A 10,750-nucleotide genomic window follows, 5' to 3' on the forward strand; every position below is an offset into this window, starting at 1 on the left:
ACAGTTTAACTAATAATCATGAGAGAAAATAATTCTCTTTGTTCACAAGAAGAATATAATAAAGTTTGGATTATTGTTTGGTTATTTGAGGTGACACTCCCATTGTACAGTTATAATATCAACAATTTAATAACCTCAAGGGGTTGGAGGCTTTCTTCACATGCTGTCCAAAAGAATGTTTTCATATGTGGTCATACCAACTAACAGCTTTGAAATGCTGAGTGATGCACAGCAATTTCTTTTCTCTTTGATTTCACCATGTTTTGTAAAGACACAACTTTAAAAAACCCTATTTTCTTCCTCCTGGAAATGGATGAAACATTTTTTTTGAGCTTACAAAGTAGACCATTCACATTTTAGTCAAATCATGGTGCATATTACTTGGTTTCTATTATGCCAACAAGTGGTTTGCTTGACTGTGGTCTCTGAAATGACCATCTTTTTGGTGTCACAGCTACACAGTCTATGTTTCTTAGTGAATTGGTGACTTTTCCTCTGATGTATTATGTCCTATTAGTGAGATATGTGATGTCTGAGCTCTACATGAGGCAATCTATCAACCTTTAGGCAAGTTCAGCTTGATGGAATCTGTCACTTAGCTGTAGCATTTGAGCTTCCTGGAGTTTATATTCTGACATTTCCCTCTTCTTTTCCTGAGGGAAAGAAATTCCATTGAAATTCAAATTGAGAAATGGAAAAAAAAATGAGATCTCAATTTGCAGCATGAAATTTTTTGCATGACTAGGTTTAGAGAGGCAAAGAAATAATTTTCAAGAGCTAAATCTGAATTAATCTGTGAATCTTTGTTTAAAAAACAAGTTTAAGCTTTCTTCTACCCCGTTAAATGTATAAACATACAAAGTGATATATCGGACTGAAACAAGGAATACTGTGTGATCCTTGAGTCCTCTTTTGACAGTGATTGTTCATGTATTTCAGTTTGCATGGGACAGATTCCTGTGTATTAAATTCTACATTACCAGGTAGAAATAGGAATTCAAATTAAAATTCTTGTTTCCTCTTAGTGAATAATCCAACACAGAGTTAGAATGGTGTATCATCATTGAGGTGATCATCCATTCACTATTGAACAAGAAGTATATATTGGATGCACATTGAGCCTGAAGCTGAGTGCCCAACGTTTTGTAAATAAGCTTCTGTTTTTAGACCCAATTTACCCCAATTCCCTAAATGTGTGCCAAAATCTTTTTGCTGGCACAGAGTGCCAAAGATATAGAATCATCCTTTTCCTCTTACAGAAATGGCTGAATGTGGTATAGTCTTCATTTTGCAAATACTATTTCTCAATAGCTAAGGCCAAAGCATTTTTAAAAAAATCTGTACATTAAGAATAAGTTAAAATAAAAATAAAATACTGTATACTTTTGAAGAATATTTGTTGTAAGTGTGCTGAAAGATCAATATCCTTAACATTTAAAGAGAATATAGTTTAATGAGAAAAAGATCAACAACCCAACAGAAAAATAGGTTTGTAGAGAAAGAAGTTTGTAGAGAAAGAAAAATAGCAGCAATGAGGAAATGAAAAAAGGAATGTTCTCTTTAGTCTGACCAACTGTAGCTACTCAATAAACATTTATTAATAAATGAAGAAACTAGTAGAGGAAAAGTTTAATGGAAATAGCAATAAAAATTTAAAATTTAAAATTTAAACTATAATGATATTTTCCTATCACAGTAGCCTATATGAGAGTATTAGTCTAGTTCCAAAAAGGAGACTGGGTGTTGTGGCATGCCTTTAATCACAGCTACTAGGGAGTTTGAGGCAAGAGGACAGCAAGTTCTAGACCAGTCTGGGCAACTTAGTGAGATCTTGTCTCAAAATTTAAAAAGAAAAGAAAAGAAGAGATCTGGGGATGTAGGTCAGTGGTAGAGTGCTTGCCCAGCATGCACAAAATTCTGGGCTTAATCCCCAACACTGAAAACAATCAAAACTTAATAGTACGCTGCATAGGAAAGTTTAATACACAGAATTATTAAATGATAAGAGAGTAACTATAAGGAACTATAAGATATGGGGAAAATCTTGATGGTGCCCTAGAGCTGAAGGATACTGCTCAAGGAAGGACAAACTTGGAAGAGGTTCAGACAGCGATGGAGAAAGCACAGTTCATCCTACTAGATTGCGGAGAAGCTCATTGCTTTGTCCAAACTGATGGTCACCATTTGTTGGGCAAAAGGGAGACAACTTTCAAAGTGCAGGGAAAGGAAGGTATAATGTCATTAGCAGCCAGTGATATGGGCATACAAGAGAGGAGAGCCCTTTACACTCCAGACAGGCAGCACAAGGGCCTGCCCAGGGAATCCAGGTGTCAGCATGTTCACAGTGCTTTCAAGGTGTTGGTTTCTATGTCAAGAGGACCACAGAAAGATTGTTTCTGGTCAGAGGCTGAAGGAAACTTGAACTTCATATTTACTGAGTTTTCTGGTCTTGTGGTTAGGGCAGAGCTTCAATGATATTTCTATAAATTGGACTACTTTAAATTCCTTGTATAAGTGGAATCACATAGTAATTGTCTCTAACTGGCTGAGCTCATCTCACATAAGCTTTCCATGTTGTAGCATGTGATAGGCTGAAAAAGCTACATTATTAAGCTATTTTATAGATAGGTAGAGAGATCAATTTCTTTCCAAAGGACATACAATTCATTAGCCCATAATATGGGTGTGGCTTTATTTCAACTGGTTCTTCAGTTTTTCAGTTTCATGTATATTTCCTTATACAACTAATGAGCTTGGAAAGTAGCCTTCATTTAATAGCAATGGGAAAGTCTCTTTTTGAAATAATCAGATCATAAGACATCACATAGATCACCATTGTGAGAACCAGTGATAGTGAGGAAACAGTGAGTACGGAAGGGCCTAAGCTGCAGGAAACCAAGTGAGTTAAGGCCCAAACTGCTGCTTCTGTTTATAGCTTACCCAAGCTAACATCTCATTCTCAGAGAGTGTAAATTGTACATACTTTCATTTTGATATGCATTTCCATGTACTGTTTTTCCTTGTAGCTCCACAATACTCATTAGACACATTTTTCAATATTATCATTTATATGAGAACTTTTTTTTTTTGCATTTCAATAATTTTATTGAAAGGTATATCTCTTAGTACCAAAGGTAGTTGGTTAGGTTACCTCTGCCAACTCAAAATTAATACTGATATTTTCAAAATATTGAAATATATCAGCCTTATGGTAAAACTGAAAGTATCCACAAAACATGATTTACGAAAAGTTAAAGGTAGAATATACTGTGGTTCTTTGGTTTATTTTTCAGTGCTTAGTTATCTGTAACATGATGTTAAAATTGGTTACATCCATTCTGGATAGACTCAGGCTTCAGGCTGCACTGTTTATAACACTAACAATATATGTACATTTCCTTATATTGATTGGCTCATATGGAGAATTCCAAACACTACCTCAGCAATCTCATAATTACGGTGGTGCCTCCTTTTCTTAAGACACATTATGGAAATTTGTGAAAGTATATTCTATTCCTTAAAAAAATAAAACAAAACAAAACTGGAAGCAATGGCAGTTTTATAGAAACAGTCCATAGTAAAACTTGGAGTGCTTTATCTAGCCAGAACTTAGGGTAAAGCAAGTTTTCAGAGTGGTAATTGATTTTGACTTAACTATATAATATAATAGAACATATTTTTTTTAAATGGAACTAGATAAGACTGAGGAAGTAGATTCTGTATAGAAATTTTTATCATTGTTACAAATGTCACCTGTTTTTTAGAAGAAACATTAAAGATAGCTCAATGAATATGCCAAACTTAGTAGGTCTGCATTTTGGCTTAATACAAAATGTTTTTAAATGTAAATATAATTCCCAAATGTAACATTCTCATCTCTGAACTATCTATGACTTGACTACTTATGGGTGCCAAGAAACCATTACATTATCTAGAATATAACCTTATTATGCCTTTAAAAAGTGCATGTGTGAAATGTTGGTTTTGATGTAAACCTCATAATTTAAAATTTTAGGTTACCATTTTCCAAATCACCTAAATATAATATATTGATCCTGTATAGAAAGTTAAATTAATGTTAGAAAAGAAGATTCACAGTTCACCCTTTCAGGCTTGTTTCACATTTATGTCTTTAGCTTTACAGATGAATTCAATCTAAACAATCTTACTGCAGCACTATATTAATTAGGCAGTTTTCCAAAGATGGAAAACATCATACTAATCTAGTTGTGATGTTTTGAGGGTTCATAATTTTATTTTGTTTTTTTGTTTTGGTACCAGGGATCGAACTTGGGTCCTTGTGCTTGCAAGGCAGGCTGTGGCACCACTGAGCTAAATCCCTGGCCCTAGGGTTCACAATTGAAATCAATTATAACATTATGGAGTCCATAGCTCAGGGTTGTGGAGAAAGGCTTCAAAGAAATTTTTTTGTTGCTGCAATACTATTATGTAAAGAACAAAAACCCCCAACTTATCAAAAGTTTATCTAAATACCACTAGCTGTTAAAAGTAAATTTTTCATGCCCAAGTTTCATAATCATATGTGGATGTATTAAATGTTAACATTCAGTTTTGAGCAGGAAAAGATAAATCATTACAGTAAACTAATAAATTTAGATGGCAAGAACATATAGAATATATGGAGTGACTGAATTTATGTTTTTAATGAATATAATTACTTTCTATTATTCCAATTGCAGTAGCAGTATGTTGAAACATACTGGCAATTTTCAGAAACCCAAAAGCAATCATCTGCTTTGTATTACTTTTTCTTTAGGTGTAACATTCAAGTTCATAATGATTCTCTGCTTATAAGATAACAGTCTCCAATTAGTTCATATATGGATCAAACTTTTGGTCCTATTATAACTTTTAAATGAGCTAAAGCTTAGGGCTACATTTAGCAAAATGTGCAATTAAAAAAGCGTTACTTTAGCACTACCTTAAAAATTCAGATTATTAAAGAGGACATTGTTTTCTAAGCTGCTAATTTAATGAAATGGTTAACATATATATCAGAGATTGGAAATTCCTAAGCGTTTTTTTTTTTAAGATTTTCAGAGACAGGGTCTCGCTATGTAATTTAGGCTGAACTTGAACTCACTATGTAGCCCAGGCTGGCCTCAAACTCAAATGACGATCCTCCTGCCTCAGCCTCCCAAGTGCTAGGATTACAGGCATGCGCCACCATGCCTGGCCCTTAGGGTATTGTACCTTATCTATAGCAAATGCCTTCAAATATTAGCTGACTAGATTGGTGATACCAGCTTTTCCCTCTTGCTATTCCAAGTCCAGCTGGTTTATTTTGAAGATAATATTTCAATATATCAATTGTAGAAGAAAATTATACAATTTTCTCTATACAGAGAATAGCAACCAAAATTACCAACTAAGAAACCATTTCAGGAATTGTTGGAAGGTGAGTTATTCTATAGTAACTATGCTTCAGTTGCCATGCAGTACGCCCAGAAACAGTCCACTTCAACTTCTGAACATTTGGTTTGGAACACTTGTTTGATGAATATTCAGTTAAACACTTGGATACAAACTCTTGCCAGAAGGTCAGATCTCTGCCATTTATCTTGGAATGTTTCTGAAGACATTCTACTCCTTCTGTTAACTCTACACACTTCTGTGCTTGGATCTCCAATCCATTGATGGATAAGGCCAACACAGAAGGCTTTGCTTTAGAAAATAGGATCCTGCAGTGACATGCCTTAAGCTGAGCTTCCAGTCTTTCAAAATTTAGGCTCGTTTTCCTTTCAAATGGCAAGCTCTCCTGAATGAGAGAATAATAGAGTTGTAGAAATTGAAAGGCAGTGGTAGCTTTGACTTTCCAACACACCTTCTCCAATACAATCTTTTCCAATGGTCGCATCAAATCTGAAACCGTGAACCGATACTGACTTACTCGGATCAAGTCAGTTGCCAATGGGACATTTCTTTCCTTTTCTATTGATTTTACAGCCAAATAAAAGCAGCTGAGTCCGACACACCCAAGGTGCTTGGGCTGTACCTTCATTTTAGACAGGAATCTGTCCAGTAAATTCACAGCTAGAGAAAATGTCTCCGTATCAAAGCCAAAAAACTGAATTAGACTAAGATCTTTCACTTCAAAGTCCCTCAGTCTTGCAGTCATTCTAAGGCCATTATCATGTGCAGATTCAATTAGTCTCAAGCCGCAGACCTTTGGCTGACATCTGGCCTCCTGTTCCAACAGGGTATTTAGCTGGTGTAGCAGTTTCTGGGAATCAGTTGTTGTCAGGACTTCTATCATCTTGCTAGAGACTGCGGCTCCTCGGCGTGATCACCCTCCCCCGGCCTGCTCTCACCTCGCCCCACGGTATCGGTATCGGTAAGAGAGGCCTAGGAGGCGAGGACGCGAGAGGGCAGGAGGGAGAGGCCCGGGGAGGGAGAACTGTCCTGGGTGGAAGTCCCCGCAGCGCCGCCGAGGCTGCACCGCCCTCCTCCTCCCGATCAGACCACGGCCTTATGTGAGAACTTAATTCTCACATCTTGTGAATATTTTGAAAAACTGGGCAGTCTTGTTTTTCCAGTGTTTCTTCATAGAGAAGTAGTTGCAAAGCAAAAGCTTTGAATATAACGAAATGAATTCAGATAGATTTCAGTAACTCTGAATGACCACAAGATTGCTATAACTTTCACTCTTGGTACTAGGCTGGCAATGGGGAATTAAGATATATTTCACTGCAAGATGAAAAACTTTAACAGAAACCTCACTTTGAATTAATGATTGTTCACACCTATTCTAGTTCACATTCTGATATTCAGAGCTGATGTTTTGCAATTACTAATTGCTTTTTCAAGGTGAGATATTAGTATTTCTTAAATACAAAGCAACATGTAGTATCCAGAGTGTTATTTTTCCAGGACTGGAGTATTGAACCTAGGGTCTTCACACTGAGCTACATCCCGAGGCCTTTTTATTTTTGTGTTTTGAGACAAGTTTTCACTAAGTCATTAAGTTGACTGGGCTGGGCTCAAACTTGGTGATCCTCCCGCGTCAGGCCCCAGAGTGCTGGGATTACAAGTGTGTGCCACCACACCAGGCCAGATATAGTCTTAACTTGTATTGATTTATGAAGAATGTTGCTGAGGATCTTTATAATTTCCACTGACAATTTTGATATCCTCTTTCATGAAGTGCTTGTTCAGGATTATTGCCCAATTTTTAAAAATGTGTATCTTTTTCTTATATATATTTTCCAGATGTATGTGTATGCAGGTGTCTACATAACAAATATTTTATATCAGTCTCAAGTTTTCTTTTTCTATCCTCTGAATAGTGTAATTCATTGAACAGAGTTTCTTAATTTTAATTAAATCTAATTTGCTTAGTATTTCCTTCTGTTTTGTTTAAGAAACTATAGCCTATCCTGAAGATACATCTTATTTTTTCTTCTAGAAGTTTTATTGTTTTACTGTTCACCATTAGGTATATGATCCATCTTGATATAGTTTTTGTCTATGGTATGAAGTAAAGTCCAAGGGTTTTTAAAATATGAGTATCCATTTCAACCACTACCATTTGCCAGAAAGAGCATTATTTCCCACTGAATTACCGTATTGTCTTCGTGATAAATCATATCATTGATAATATGGGGGTGGATCTCTTTCTAAACTATGTTATTCCATGGTCTTTGGTGTTTTCTCCTACCAATATCATACAGTTTTAATCACTTTATCTATGATATTCATTTTTGTTTTTCTGATTCAAGATTGCCTGAGTTATTTTAAGGGTATTGTTGGATTTCCATGTACATTTTACAAATAACTTGTTAATTTCCATTTTTTAAAAAAGCTGTTGGAATTTTTATTTGGGATTGCATTTAAACTACAGATAAATTTGAAACAAATTGATGTCATAAGAATGTTGCAATTTTGAAGTCCAGGTTCATAGGATAGCCTGTCATGCACATAGCTCTTCTTTAATTTTCTCAGCAATTATCTGTAGTTTTCAGAGTGGAGATATTGTTCATCTTTCATTAGTTACTGTACACAAATGGTGTGTTCAGTGCTTTTAGGTTTTTACTTTACTTTTACTTCTTTTTACTACTTCTCTGTTGACATTCTCCAGCTTCTATTTTGACTACTATTTCCCCTACTCTTTTGATTATATACACCACAGAGATTTTACACTTCCTACTAGTTAATGTCAGTATCTAAATCATATCTGTTTTGATTAATCATAATTTTCACTTGGAAATTAGTAATTTGATCTTGTTATTTGTATTATTTTTGCAAACATTGCTGTTTTTGATCAAGTGTCAGATATCATAGGGTAAAATTACAGAGGCTTTGGATAATGTTTTCTTCCAGATTCTTTTTTTCTTCTGGTAGACAAATTAGTTGAGATCTTGCAAAAATTTATTTTCATGTTATTTGGTATTAATATATTTCAGTTTTCCCTTATTCCTTTGGATTAATCCTTATTCTGCTTTAATTATGACTTTTGCCTCCCTGGTTCTACTGAAATTTCTACCTAGCTTGTTACCTATCCAGATGCTATTTTTTTTTTCCTTCATTTTTTAAGTTTTACCTTGTTTGTGCTCAGTTTAGGAGTCTACCAACTTTAGGGAGATATGTCTTCAGAATTTTAGGCTTTTTCTCGATTATTCCCCATTCTTCAGGACTTTGCTCCAAATCCTGACCTCTGCCTTTTCAAAGCACTAAAAGTGTTTAATGTTTCCCCATTCTGAAATCTGTAAACATTCCCAGAAAAAAATATTTAGGATGACTGTGGGATGCATGTCCTGGGCTTCCTTCCCTTCAAGTCTGGCCTGTGCATGTCTCCAATGCCTTCATATAGATGTTTTATATATTTTGTCCAACATTTCTAATTGTCTTTTAAAGAAAGGGTTAGTATAATGCAAACTATTCAATCATAGCTGGAATCCTAAATCTTCTCACTATTTAATCTTAAAGTATTTTCTGGATTGAGCTGTCTATTAACAGCTTTTAGTAAGTCTTCAACACTCAGTGGCTTTATTTTTATGGTTTCTTTGGGGAAATTTAAGGAAAAATGACTGTTTGTTGCTTGGGTTGGCACAGGGTGCACAGAAGACTAGTCATGGAAGGTGAAGAGATAAAAATGTAGTAAAACAGGAAATCAGAGCAAGCCATACCTATGAGAGATGCACAGATCACTGGGAGCTGGAGCATTGCCAGTGATCAGGGAATGAGAGCTCTTCAGCAGGAATTTGTCTTCCTTCTTCAGGGATCCTTTCTGTGATAGGACTCTGGACCTCTCTGCCCCTTCACTCAGTCTCTACAGAGGTAGAATGACTTCTCTAACTAAGAAATTTAGGGAGAATGGTGCTTTAGTTCAACTCTGTCTTCATAAAACATGGAATTCTCCCTCCTACTCTTTGTTCATCTCCTTTGCACATGGTAAAGCCTCCCTCAATCTAACACTAGAATTGGGCGTGCAAGCCTTGGCTTCATTAGGCAGGCAGATATGATTTTTAATGTAGACTACTTCTTAGAATCTCACTTTTATTTGTAAAACCAACAACAACAACAAAAGTGTTATGTGGAATATGTATATATATATATGTATATATATATGTGTATATATATATGTGTGTGTATATATATATGTGTGTGTGTGTGTATATATATATATAGTTCCTTTTTATTTTTTTCAACTTGTTTAGAGGCTAGGCAGAAAGAAGAATGCTATTTATTGGGATATTTAAAAAGGTCCTTAGAGGGACCATTTTAGCCTAGACTTTGTAGAATGCCCAAGAGAAATACTTGAGTGACAATACTTGCTTTTGGAGGTACACACCTAGGGTGATGAGGATGATGAAAACAAATTGAAGAGAATTTAGGAAAGATGTGAAGCTCTGTGGTGTGATGTATTATACTGGCTCCAACATCCCAGTGAGCTATACAGGGATGTAGAGCAATGAGTCTTCCCTGGGCATGTGTGAATTTTGTGGAGGGTTTCAAGAAAAAATAGCATCATGAAGGGCAGAAAGGAGGGACAGCTGTTTGCTCATACTTCATATCTGCTGTTTCCCCTTGATCAAGATTGACTTCATGAAAAGCTAAGTCACTTTGTACTTTCAGATGGCATAACTTATCCCTTCTTTAGCTGCCCAGTATGCCAGCTACAGTGCCCCACTGTGTAGCCCCGTTTTATGTGGAACCCTGGTAATGAAGCACCAAGGGAAGAGAGCAATAGGTATTCTGAATAAAATGTAAGTTGTATGTGCAATATAGAGACCTGAGGAATTTTAATATTACAAGACTTGTTGACAGTATCATCCTGGAGTATGTAGGCCCAATCATATGAGTGGCATTCAGATTAGAGCAGGATATACTTTCTTTGCCCCAATAATATGATTCTAATGGCAAGAGCTCCCAGCTCCATGAGAAGCCAGCAGTGACAATACTTTGAGGGCAGGTAGTTCTTTCAGTATTTCTCAAATCAGTTAATTTAGACAGTGGAGAGATGGTTTGGCATGTATGCTTGGGTTGGGTTTGGCCCCAGTGGAATTTAAACAATAGATTCCTGGAACATAAAGAGTAAAGGTATAAAATTACAGAATCTTATAGCAAGGGATTTTAATCTTCCTACTGTTTTCTGTGTCTTGAAGAGCTTCCTTGAATCTCTTTCACTTTCTTGTCTCTCTCTCCTCATCTTCCCAAAGCAAAGAAGTAATGGTAAAAACTTTATCACTCAAACACTGTCTCCTGCCTTGGTAAACACAGACAGAGCTCC

The 10,750-nt window shown here is 35.8% G+C and overlaps 1 pseudogene; it reads right to left on the reverse strand.

Moving 5' to 3' along the window:
* Window positions 1–5,389: 5,389 nt before the first annotated feature.
* Window positions 5,390–6,428, reverse strand: LOC101703134 (cyclin-G1 pseudogene; annotated as a pseudogene).
* Window positions 6,429–10,750: the final 4,322 nt, after the last annotated feature.

Source organism: Heterocephalus glaber, unplaced genomic scaffold, assembly GCF_053883595.1.
Source record: "Heterocephalus glaber isolate CG9 unplaced genomic scaffold, H.glaber_assembly_v1.0 deba00001538, whole genome shotgun sequence".
Classification (NCBI taxonomy): Eukaryota; Metazoa; Chordata; class Mammalia; order Rodentia; family Bathyergidae; genus Heterocephalus; species Heterocephalus glaber.